This window comes from Zootoca vivipara, chromosome 14 (genome assembly GCF_965207765.1).
Source record: "Zootoca vivipara chromosome 14, rZooViv2.hap1.1, whole genome shotgun sequence".
Taxonomy (NCBI): Eukaryota; Metazoa; Chordata; class Lepidosauria; order Squamata; family Lacertidae; genus Zootoca; species Zootoca vivipara.
The window spans coordinates 21,507,598-21,517,621 of NC_142597.1; the positions used below are offsets into that span (position 1 = coordinate 21,507,598).

Here is a 10,024-nt window from a genome sequence, read left to right on the forward strand (position 1 = left end):
ATACACCCTCCTGAACAAGTGGGCTGTTTTGTTTTTGTTTAAGTTACAACTTCAGCCCAGCTCAAAAGCATGGACATTATAAAGGACATTATAAATGGAGTCTGCAACCAGTGTTTCTGAGCAGAGGCTGACCAGGCCATGCAGTCTGCCGAGACCCTACTACGTCTTGATCTCCCGTCAAGCGACAACCAACTGCTAGCCCAACCAGCTTGCTGTGGACCAGTGTTTCCCAAACTTGGGTCTCCAGCTCACCAGACTTGGTGAGCAATATAGTTCCACAACATCTAGAGGGCACCACGTTGGTGATTGCTGCTCTTGACACAGCTGGCTGCCTGCTACCATTCTGCTCTGCCTGAGATAAAGCATTTTGCCCATGCCAATAACAATAACAATAATAATAATTTATTTATACCAGCCACTCTGGGCGGCTCCCAACAGAATATTAAAAACACAATACAGTAAAACATCAAACATTAAAAACTTTCCTAAAGTGTGCCGATTCCTACAAACACCTATAACCGGTCCAAAATAAAGAGGTTTATTAAAGTTTTAAATAATAATAATAATAATAATAATAATAATAATAAACCCTCCACTTTGGATTGCTTAACAACTGCATTAAGCACACTGGGAGAGTAATTTGAGTAAATGTATAAACCTCTCATCCCCACAAAACATCTCAGCCTAGGAAGAAACAAGAGTTGTTTTGGACTTGGTCGAGCTCTTTAAACAGCCCTCCAGCCTTCCGCCCCGGTTTGTACCCACCTGTGCGCATGGAACAACGGGCCTGAGGAGTAGTGGCATGGGGCTCAGTTCTGTCTCCGCAAGGTGCTTTTTCTGCGGCAGGATCGGGTGGAGAGAAAAAAGGTAGGTTACAGAGCCAGTAGGTACTAACCTGTTTGTGAAAGTCAGATTTGGGGGGTGGGGGTGGATTAGTCGTGTTTTTTGGCAGTTAAAGAGCGGGGTGGGGTGGGGGTGGGGAGATCTGAACAAGCAGCTCAACTTCTCCGGCACAGAATGAACTCAAATGCCTTTCAGTAGTGGTGTAGTCCACAGCAGAAATTCACAGCTCAGGTTACCAGCCAGATAAATATAGTGTCTTATCTGACCTCACAGGATGGCTGGAGCACTCTCACATTCCAGCGTGGGGAGACTTAAAGGGGCAGCGCAGGAGGGGCCCAGCCAGGCGGGCTCATCTCTGATAGAAAGGTGGGGGGCAGGCGGGCGGACAGCTTGACAGGAAGGAAGAGGGCATTGGGGATAGGAAGTGAGTAAGATGTTACCATAAAGAAAACTAAGATGAACAGAAGGATATGATTGGAAAGGAATGGCTGAGAAATGGGATTCCTCCCAGTCTGAAGTCAAGCTAATTCATAAGGAAAAGAAGCCCACCCACCCCTTTTTTTTTTAAAAAAGTAAAAAAGTAAAACTGTTATTCACAGGGTGCTGCAGACTGCCCACAATATCAGTTTTTGGAGCGGCTCTTGCTGTTCATTTTAAGCTTTATTTTGGTACACACACAGCACAGCCTCTTGCTGTTTTGTTTTGTTAAGAGCACTTGCAAAACAATAATTGAAAATATTATTATAATAACTCCACGTTCATATGAGGAAGTGAGCAGCACACGCACAGAGCCTTGATGAACTAGCGTGATCCCCTTAGGCGCAGATTGTATCTCTCAGCCTCAGTTCCATCATTTGTAAAATGGGAACATTAGCGCAACCTGCCTAGCAGCGTGATGGGCATTGTTGAAATGACAGATGGGAGACGGAAACGGGCTTTACAATGCCCTGAACTTTGGGAGCAGAAATCTAGGGCAATCAACCAACACTCTTCCCCTTGGGTAAAGGAGCTGCAGGGTGTCACAGGTTAAAGGAAGGAAAAGGGGGGACACTTTTAACCCACTTGGAACCGTTTTCAGAGGGATGTGAGGCTCGCCCCTGGGAAAGTCTTTAGAGAAGGACTTAGGGCAGGCTGGGCCAGCCAGGGGCACCTCCAGATTCTGCTGTACTACAACGCCCATCAGCCCCAGCTGATGTAGTGCAGCAGCATTATTTGGAGGGCCCCAGTTGGAGAACGCCCTAAGATGCAAACAAATCCGCATAGCAACACAACACAAGAGAGTCACACTCTGGGAGGCAGATCCACTGCTTGGGCTGGCTGCCCCAGGGCTTATTCCAGACACTGACTCAGCCTGCAATAACAGGGAGAGATTCCTCAACGCCAGCTTCATCATTCCTGGTGTTAACAACAGCTCCGGCTTCTCGGTCACATGCACCTCAGCGCAGACAGAGAGCCCTGGCAGGGCTCAAAAGGGCTTGAGGCTGCTGCTGAATTTCCTTGGGGGAAACCGAATTTTGCCCCAAGAGCTCCAGCAAGCAGCTAATAGAGAATGCTCCCTTGCCCAGCAATGGATGTTTCCTGACATCCCGTCCCTCTCTGAGCTAGAGTATTGTCTTCCACCAACTGGCTGACCATGCGCAGCTCTCCGGAGTACAGGGAGCAATTGGGTGAGTCACCACCAACAATAAAGGTAAAGGGACCCCTCACCATTAGGTCCAGTCGTGTCCGACTCTGGGGTTGCGGCGGTCATCTTGCATTATTGGCCGAGGGAGCCGGCGTACAGCTTCTGGGTCATGTGGCCAGCATGACAAAGCCGCTTCTGGCGAACCAGAGCAGCACATGGAAACGCCGTTTACCTTCCCACCAGAGCGGTACCTATTTATCTACTTGCACTTTGATGTACTTTCGAACTGCTAGGTTGGCAGGAGCTGGGACCAAACAATGGGAGCTCACCCCGTCATGGGGATTCGAACCGCCGACCTTCTGATCGGCAAGCCCTAGGCTCTAGAACTTGCAGCATGCAAGGAGTTGGGGGGAAGAGTATACACACCGGATGGAAGGGGACAAACTCATTCCCTCTCCTGATGCACTTTTATTATTACATTTATATTCCACTTTTTGTCCAGGATGGTTAGGCTCCCTGTTATCTCCCTGTCATCCTCACAAACATGAGAGGTAGGCAAGGCTAGGAGCTGATGGCGGGCATCACAGCCCAGTGGGGATTTGAAGTCTTGGGATTTGAGGTCTCCCCCAAGTCTTGGCCTGACACTCTGTTAAGTGAGTCCCTGCAGCTCTTTAATCTCAGGGTCATGGGATCAAGCCCCACGCTGGGTAAAAGATTCCTGCATTGCAGAGGGATGGACTAAATGGTCCTCAGGGTCCCTCTTCCAGTTCTACAATTCTATGCAACAGATCTGAAAGGAAGCTGGGTAAATAGAAGATTAAGTTTCACCTCTCCACAGACTTTATGCAAAAGCAAATCAAAATGAAGGCTCAATTTAAAAAAATAATTCCCTGGAAGTGACTAGCAAGAGAGAAATGAAAAGTAGTGTTCTGTGATGCTTCTGACCATGTGCAGAAAGCCTTTTCCAGACCACCTCGGTGGGTGCAATAGGTCTCCATACACAATCAAGAGTCCTTACCCTGGAGAAGGGCCTTTCACATACGGTAGGACTGGACCCCAACACACGCTATCTTAGACCCTAAACTTGATACTATCATTAATAATAATGATGGTGATAGCGGCTTCTAATCTCTATGCCGGTTGCCTGCCGTTGGCTACCTCCCCTCCCCACGTACTTTTATTTACGGCAATCCGCCAGAGAGTAACCTGGGATAGCTCAGTATGCCTGGGTGAGATGGGAGGTAGTAACTTGGGAAAAGGCGAACGCGCGTCGGCGAAGGCTACCTTAACGACACAAGAGTTTCTCCAAGCCACGGATATACACACCCGGCCCCGATGCTTCGCCACGCCTTCAATCGCGAGGAGGGGCCCAACTCCGGAGTTGCCGCCGGCGGCGGGCGTCTCTAACCCGGGCGAAGGGAAGCGCCTCCCCCGCCCCGCCTGCCCGTGGTTAGGGGTGGGGATCGGGGCGCGCCCCGCACTCACCTGGCTCTCTCCTGGGGGGACGAGCCGAACCCGGCCGGCTCCATGGAGCCGCTTTCCCAGCCGCCGGCGCCTGATGTCACAATCCGGGCGCAGCTGACGCACCGCGGGGCAAGAAGCGACACCCGCGTCCAGAAGAGCCCCGCGGGGCGGCGCGCGCGGAGAAGAGAGAAGGCAGGACCGGGAGCCGGAGAGAGGGAAGGAACGGAGCAGGGGGACCCAAGCTTAGGCTCTTCCGGAGCTGGCTGCAGTAGCTGCACGCGAGCTAGAAATGCACTCTGCACGTGCTCAGAAAACGCGCGGCTCCTTATTGCTTTAATAGCACGCGTTTCTCCCAGTGCTGAACCCCTAGCGGCTCACGGCATAAATAAACTATAAAAACCCCCACAGAGAACATATAGTATATATTGAAAATGTAGGTCACCCTGTTTAAGAGCAGCTCCCCCTTGAAAGCACAAAAAGTGTTTTGCTGTTTGCTTTTGAAACGGGTAATCTATTAAGTTTTTCGCGGTTTTTGGTTTTCTTTTTACAACGGCATAGCAAGCGACCCGCCTCCTTCCGAATAAAGCTGCAGTCCTATTGTTTTTGGGTTTTTTATGGATCGGGTGCGCTGCTGGCCGTTTACGCACACGCGCAGAGGCAACCGTAGTGGCAACGACGCGCAACCTGCTGGCGCGAACACTTTCCTGGGGAAGTAAATAAACCCCCATTAAACTAAGCCGGGATTCCGCCTGGCCACGTGGCCGAGCTCGCCACGCGTATATAAAGCTTCCTTTGCCTTTGACGAAGTTGGCGGTTCTCTGGAAATAAGCCATGGTGCAGGAAAGCGTCCTTACAGCTCCATCCTATATATGCGTTTCCTCGGAAGTGAAGGCCACTGTGTTCAAGTTTGGATCGGTGTATCAGCTTTGGAAGATCGAACTACACCGCAGGGGGATCATGCAGCAGATTGTTGGAGTGAACTTTGTCGACAGAGAGGTTGTTTGTGGAGCTCAGGCCCGGACTGGAAAGCAGCCTTCCGCATCTGCTGCCTGTTTAAAGGGAGATCTTGAAATGCAATCCCTTTATTAAAAAAAAAATCGCTAAAAGTGCCAGATTTATTATTGCAGTTTTTATAGGGTTGGCGTTTATTTTTCACAGTGGCCTAACATGCAAAAATGAATTAAGTGGGTGCAGGTGATTTTTATCTTCCGGCAGGACATGAAATGGTGTGAGAAGCTACTGCTTCCTTTTAACTATGCATGCTCATTAAAGAGATAATTTGGAGCTGGTGCAAAGGTTTGCCAAACTGCCTTTCTGCTCACCCTTGAAAGACAATGGTAGCAGCTCAACCTCATTCAAAGCAGGCCGGTCTGAAAGCCAAACACTGATCTAATCAGACTCCAACCAGATGAGGAATTCAGCAACCTTAAGGATTTATTGTGTGCAGGCAGATTATCCAAGGCATGAGCACATAAAAACACGCAGGGATCTACTTGTTCATTTGAAGCAGCACAACAAAAAATTAACACATTAACAACTCATTTTGTATTTTTCAGTTGCAGGGGTGTAAATATTGGAACCTTCCTTTTTTTTAAAAAAAAATATATAATAGTGCTGGTATGTATGGGATATTAGAAAACTCCTCTCCTATCGAGAGCAGTGTCTACATTAAAGTGCTGTTCAAGGTTCATGGAATGCAGGGGCATTTTGTGTGCCCATAGCGTAGGGATGGGGAAGAAATTTGACTGATTGCGTTTAAAGACAAATCTGTCAAAATTCACACTTTCTGAAACAGTGTTAGAACTGAAACACAGCCATTGAGATTGGCTCTTATCTGGTTTATTGCAACACAGTTTTCCGGCCAAACCATGTTTATAAAAATGCTTGCATTGGTGAAAAAAGTCATACAAAAATGCATTGTTTTAGGGTAAGTTGCTTGCAAGAATGTGTACGTTAGTCAAAACTGCATGCAAAACCCCCCCCCGAGCTGTTTAAGGAGAAATTCTTGCTAAAAATGGTGAAGTATTTCCAGGAGGATTTGTGCTTTTTGTTGTTGTTGTTTAGTCGTTTAGTCGTGTCCGACTCTTCGTGACCCCATGGACCATAGCACGCCAGGCACTCCTGTCTTCCACTGCCTCCCGCAGTTTGGTCAAACTCATGTTCGTAGCTTCGAGAACACTGTCCAACCATTTCTGCAAAATGTAGAAAAAATCAGACTGTTAAAATGGTAATTTGGTTGGCCCAGATGATTACCTTCTCAGACCGCTAGATGGCAGTGCAAGGCAGTCCTTTGCTGTAATCGAAACAAAAAATAAAAAATTCCTTCCAGTAGCACCTTAGAGACCAACTAAGTTCGTCATAGGTATGAGCTTTCATGTGCATGCACACTTCTTCAGATACACTGAAACAGAATTCACCGGACCCTTATGTATAGTCAGAGGGTGGGGAGGGGTATTACTCAGAAGGGTGGTGGGAATGGGTGATTGGCTGATAGGAGTGGTAAACCTGTTGATGACTGTTAACGACTGCAATTGGTCTTGCAGGAAAAAGCAAGGGGTGAGATGGCATAAGAAATCTTTCTCATGTATAATGAGATAAGAATCCAATGTCCTTATTCAGACCAGGTCTCTCCATGGTTTTAAGCTTGGTAATGAGTTGCAATTCAGCAACTTCTCTTTCCAGTCTGTTTCTGAAAATTTTCTGTAATAAGGCAACTACTTTGAGATCTTGTATAGAATGTCCTGGGAGATTGAAGTGTTCTCCTACTGGTTTCTCTGTCTTGTGATTCCTGATGTCAGATTTATATCCATTTATCCTTTGGTTTGGGCTGTTTGTCTAATATAGAGAGCTGAAGGGCACTGTTAGAAGATGAGCAATTAAATAGTCCTGAGATGGTATGTTTGATGTTGATGGGGCCAGTAATGGTGTTGTCTGGGTGTATGTGGCAGCAAAGTTGGCATCTGGGTTTATTGCAGGCTCTGGTACAAGTGTCCATATTACGTCTAGTGGTGGTATTGAAATTGTGACCGCGCAGGTTAGGGATTTTTTCAAAAAAATGTTTTTCCGCAGATTAAAGCTTCGAGGGCTGATTTCTTGGCCTATGACTAAAAAAAAACCCCCTTCTGTTTCCACCACCAAACCTTTCAGGGGAGAATTTGCAACAGTTTGGCACCATGTTTGAATTGGATAAGGTCAGATTTTCAGGGAATTTGTGACTGCGCGGGTTAAGGATTTTTTCAAACAAATGTTTTCCCCCAAGTTAAGTTGTCGAGGCCTGATTTTTTTCCCTATGATAAAAACCCTTCTGTTTCTACTGCCAAACGTTTCAGGGGAGGATTTGCAACAGTTTGGCACCATTTTTGAGTGAATTGGACAACGTCAGATTTTTGGTGGGGTCAGAATTTCACCAAAAATCTGAAGTTATCCAATTCACTCAAAAATGGTGCCAAACTGTTGAAAATCCTCCCGATTCGTTTGGCGGTGGAAACAGAAGGTTTTTTTTAATCATTCCCCAAATATCAGTCCTCGACAACTTAACCTGTGGAAAAACATTTGTTTGACAAAATCCCTGACCCGTGGCTCAGAATTTCACCAAATAGCTGAAGTTAACCAATTCACTCAAAAATGGTGCCAAACTGTTGCAAAGACTCCCCTGATACGTTTGGCGGTGGAAACAGAAGGGTTTTTATCATAGGCCAAGAAATGCTAGGCAACGGGGCGGTTGCTAGGCGACGGTCAGTTGCTAGGCGACGCTTGCTAGGCGACGGTCAGTTGCTAGGCAACAGGACAGTTGCTAGGCAACGGTCAATTGTTAGGCAACAGGACAGTTGCTAGGCAACGGTCAATTGCTAGGCGACGGGGCGGGTTGCTAGGCAACTGGGGGTGCTAGGCATTGGTTAGTTGCTAGGCAACAGGACGGTTGCTAGGCGACAGGGCGGTTGCCAGGCGACAGAAGGTTGCCAGGCAACGGGGCGGTTTCTAGGCAACCAGTGGTTGCTAGGCAACCGCGGTCACTAGGCAACGGGACGTTGCTAGGCAACTGGCGGTTGCTAGGCGACGGGGCGGTTGCTAGGTGATGGGGCGGTTGCTAGGCATCGGTTGGTTGCTAGGCATCGGTTGGTTGCTAGGCAACAGGACAGTTGCTAGGCAACCGGCGGTTGCTAGGCAATGGGGCGGTTGCTAGGCATTGGGGCGGTTGCTAGGCGATGGGGCGGTTGCTAGGCAACTGGGGGTTGCTAGGCATCGGTCGGTTGCTAGGCATCGGTCGGTTGCTAGGCAACAGGACAGTTGCTAGGCAACCGGCGGTTGCTAGGCAATGGGGCGGTTGCTAGGCAACTGGTGGTTTGCTTGGCAACGAGCGACTGCTAGGCAACTGGTGGTTTGCTTGGCAACGAGCGACTGCTAGGCAACTTGCGGTTGCTAGGCGACGGGGCGGTTGCTAGGCAATGGTCCGTTGCTAGGCAACAGGATGTTTGCTAGGCGACAGAAGGTTGCTACGCAGCAGGGCGGTTTCTAGGCAACCGACGGTTGCTGGGCAACGGGGCGGTTGCTGGGCAACGGGGCGGTTGCTGGGCAACGGGGCGGTTGCTGGGCAACGGGGCGGTTGCTAGGCAACAGGACGGTTGCTAGGCGACAGGCAGTTCCTAGGCGACGGGGCGGTTGCTAGGCAACAGGACGGTTGATGGGCATCGGTCGGTTGCTAGGCAATGGTTAGTTGCTAGGCAATAGGACAGCTACTAGGGAACAGGACGGTTGTTAGGCGACGGGGTGGTTGCTAGGCTACGGACAGTCGCTAGATAATGTTGGTTGCTAGGCAACTGAGGGCTGCTAGGCAACAGGGCGGTTGCTAGGCAACTGGGGGTTGCTAGGCATCGGTCGGTTGCTAGGCAACTGCCGGTTGCTAGGCAACAGCACGGTTGCTAGGCGACGGGGCGGTGGCTAGGTGACGGAGTGGTTGCTAGCCTACGGGCGGATGCTAGGTAACGTTCGGTTGCTAGGCAACTGGGGTTTGCTAGGCGAGGGGGCGGTTGCCAGGCAACGGGCGGTTGCTAGACAACAGGTCAGTTGCTAGGCAACAGGATGGTTGCTAGGCGACGGGTGGTTGCTAGGCAATGGGGCGGTTGCCAGGCGACGGGCCGTTGCTAGGCAACTGGTGGTTGCTAGGCAACGGGGCGGTTGCTAGGCGACGGGCTGTTGATGATTATAATGAAGTAAATCAAAATTTCCCCAAAAATCTGAAGTTATCCAATTCACTCAAAAATGGTGCCAAACTGTTGCAAATTCTCCCCTGAATGATTTGGCGGTGGAAACAGAAGGGTTTTTTTTAAACCAAAAGTGAATAAATCAGCCCTTGACGTCTTAACCTGCGGAAAAACATTTTTTTCGAAGAGAGAGAAAAAATCCCTAACCCGCTCAGTCACAATTTCACTAAAAATCTGACCTTATCCAATTCACTGAAAAATGGTCACAGTGTTGCAAATTCTCCCCTGAACGCTTTGGCAGTGGAAACAGAAGGGTTTTTTTTATCGTAGGTCAGGAAATCAGCCCTCGGCGCCTTATCCTGTGGAAATACTTTTTTAAAAAATAAAATCCTTGACCTGTGCTGTCACAATTTCAGTAAAAATCTAACATTATCCAATTTACTCAAAAATGATCCCAAACTGTGGCAAATTCTCGCCTGAAAGGTTTGGCGGTGGAAACAGAAGGGTTTTTATCATAGTCAGTGATTTGGATCAAACCCTACGCCAAAGGATAAATGGACATAAATATGACATCAAGAATCACAAGACAGAGAAACTAGCAGGAGAACACTTCAGTCTCCCAGGACATTCTATACAAGATCTCAAAGTAGCTGTCTTATTATAGAAAAATTTCAGAAACAGCCTGGAAAGAGAAGTTGCTGACTTGCAACTAATTACCAAGCTTAAAACCGTGGAGAGTCCTCGTCTGAATAAGGACATTGGATTCTTATCTCATTATACATGAGAAAGCTTTCTTTTGCCATCTCACCCCTTGCTTTATCCTGCAAGACCAATTGCAGCTGTTAACAGTCGTCAACAGGTTTACCACTCCTATCAGCCAATCACCCATTCC

General features: G+C 48.4%; 1 protein-coding gene across 4 annotated transcripts in view; it reads right to left on the minus strand.

The window, feature by feature from the left end:
- USP2 (ubiquitin specific peptidase 2) overlaps positions 1–4,103 on the minus strand; it is a 72,904-nt gene extending 68,801 nt beyond the window's left edge. The window contains exons 1-2 of one of the 4 annotated variants that reach the window (XM_088658025.1): positions 3,953–4,103; positions 766–837 (exon numbers count right to left, since the gene is read on the minus strand). The gene's annotated coding sequence lies outside the window, so the exon portion shown is untranslated. Of the gene's footprint in view, positions 1–765; positions 1,457–3,751; positions 3,889–3,952 lie in introns of those variants that run through there. The other 3 variants (XM_088658027.1, XM_088658026.1, XM_088658024.1) reach the window with 3 other exon arrangements.
- Positions 4,104–10,024: the final 5,921 nt, after the last annotated feature.